Source organism: Aythya marila (assembly GCF_965140915.1).
Source record: "Aythya marila genome assembly, chromosome: 1".
NCBI classification, from domain to species: domain Eukaryota; kingdom Metazoa; phylum Chordata; class Aves; order Anseriformes; family Anatidae; genus Aythya; species Aythya marila.
This window is the reverse complement of record NC_139042.1, coordinates 179,004,523-179,007,351: the sequence shown is the minus strand read 5'-3', so window position 1 is coordinate 179,007,351 and position 2,829 is coordinate 179,004,523.

Genomic DNA, 2,829 nt, shown 5'->3' with positions numbered 1-2,829 from the left:
TTTTTTAGATAGAAGGTACAATGGGGCTTTCTGAAAACACTAAGGATTATTTGTAGCTTAACAATTCGGTAGAAATGATAAATATTAACTTAAATTATTAACATACCCTTCACCTTCTCATTTTTTATAATTTAGTCAACAAGCTAGTAAAAGTGTTCCTTGTGCTTTGAGGTATTACTTTTTAGAATCTTAACTGAAGATTTCATTGATGTATTTGTATTTATTCAAACTTGCCATCTCCGGTAAGATCAGACTCTAAAGGTAATGGAGGGTTCCTGTCTGAATTAGATCAAGCCTGGGAAAACAAAGCAGAAGGAAACTGTGATGGTGTGCAGTGTTGAGGAGGTCAAATCTTAAATTACTGCTAGGGATGTTCTTGCACTCCCTCCTCACGAAACACTCCTACCGTCACTCATAACAAGCTGGGGCTGGGCCGTGACCCTCTCAGTGAAGGCTACAGGGGGAAATGCCAGAGAAGCAGAGCTGCTAGTGTGAGGTGCAGGTGATGGGCACAGCAGTGCCCAGCTGGTATGCAGAACTGTGGAGGCAGTCACCACACCACTAGCAGTGTTAAGACACCAAAAAAATAATAATAATAAAAAAAAAAAAATCAGATTCGACTCAACGATTTTTATGAACATAAAAATGTTCAAATCATGTTTCTCCTTTGGTGCTGTTACATATTTTTGTTGGAAAACAAAGTAACCTAGAACACCTAGTAAATAGATTTTATTTATGCCATTACTGTGGCATAAGAATTTAATTTTAAAAAGCTCTTTAAATTCAGCTCTCTTGAACATTGACCTGTTTTCAGAAAGTCTTCTGTTGTTAAAATCATGCGATTGTTGGTGAGGAAGAAAGATAAAACAGACTCATCGATAATACAGTATTTAGTTGCACTTGACTATTATGTAGGATGAAAAATGCTAATATTAAGAAAAGCCCACGACATTTTGTAGCAAATAAATTAGCAAGTAAAAATCAAGCACATTGATTTGGAACAAGCACAAAAGCTTTGATCCCTGTTCCCTACTGATCCAGTGCTGTCCTCAGCTGGGCTTCATCAGCTCTTGAATACATTGTGCACCAGTCACTACAGAGTGAAATACAAACATGCTCTCACAAGCCAGGAGATCAAAAAGCTAGATCCAAAACGCCTTCAGTGTTACAGAGCTCACCTTTGGAGATTCAGGTCCAAACTGAGTGCAATGTCCTCACACAACCAGATGCACACCTCAGGCATTTGTGAAGGGTCAGTCACCCTGCAAGGTGACAAACTGCTCAGGTTACCAAGTAGGAAGCTGCTCCAAATCCGTGCATGCATCTGCCTCCAACCAATGATATGGCAATTTAAAATTTCAGTCCTCATTAACACTGTTTTCGCTGTAGTAATAGTATCACCATCTCAGGGTACATTGAAATATTTTGGGGTCCTACCTCAGTTACTGCTCTGAACTGAGCTAGGGACTGCCAGCGCTGACTTATGCCCATGCTGAAGCTGACAGAGAAACATATCAAGCTCTGTTTAAGATACACAGTTCTATAATTAATATCTGCTGGTAAAATAAAGCAACCTGAACCTGACTTTGCCATCCCGCAAACACAAGGCCAGGATACTGGAAAACAGTCTGTATCAGACCATAAAACAGACAACTCACTTCTTTTGCAAATCAAAGAGAACGGCCTGATTTGGAGAGTGGCAAGAGCCAGAAGAGAAGTAGAAAGTTTTTGCAAAAAAAAATATAAATAATGTTTGCTTTATAAATTGTGCATAAGGTCCCTAGATACCATGGTACTGAGTGTATTATAAATGCATGAGATCCATTAAGAGAGATGGGGGGGGGGGGAACCTGATGGATCAGGTTTATATAGCTGAAAGCCCTAAAGATTGATTCTGCCTTGCAAAATAGTACAAAGATTTTATCCTTAGAGAAAGGCTACTTATTTTCCAGAAAGGAAATGGCAGAAGAAAAAAGGAAAACCAGGAGGAAAAGAAATACTAACAGTTGGGCCTGATCCAGAGCTGTGGCTAGGAGAACAGACTTCGCAGACATAGAGCTACAGAGAGGCTTCAGGGCTGGTCAGTTTTGGCCCAGCCTTACACACCAACAGGATAGGTGGTCACATTTCATTTCTGGGTCCAGACACTGTTTATTTACTGCTATAGAGAAGGTTTCTATTAAAAAAAATAAATTATTTTTAAATACAGTGCCTGAAACCAGTAATTGCTATACAGCAACAGCTGTCCTAGCTAGTGGGGTTTGTGTGGTACAAGGGCACCAGTGGCTGACCCATACCCTCAGGCACATTCCCACAGCAGTGTTTGCGCACGAAATGCCAGGTGTAGCACCAAGGAACCTTCCCATTTCCTGCCATCACTGGCGAGGAAGGTGGCTCAGTCCATTTAAGGTGGGTCTCTGACTCATTTTTACTCTCAGGCTTCATGTGCTTCTCTAGATAAGGAATCAGAATCATTAAGAGAAGACCTCTGAGAACATCTGGTCCAACATCCCCCTACCACCAATGTCATCCACTAAACCATGTTGCTAAGCACCACATCCAACCTTTCCTTGAACACCCCCAGGGACAGCGACACCACCACCTCCCTGGGCAACCCGTCCCAATGCCGACTGCTCTTTCTGAGAAGAAATGTCTCCTCATTTCCAACCTGAACCTCCCCTGAATGGTGTGTCCTTCCCTGCTGAGTTCAAGCCAGGTCTCTAATACCTAACATTCCTCAGAGAAACAGATTCTCTAAAGGCCTAGCACGTTCTGACAAGAGGTTTTATGAACATAGAGTGAGCGCAGCGCTGGCCTACATGCATGAGG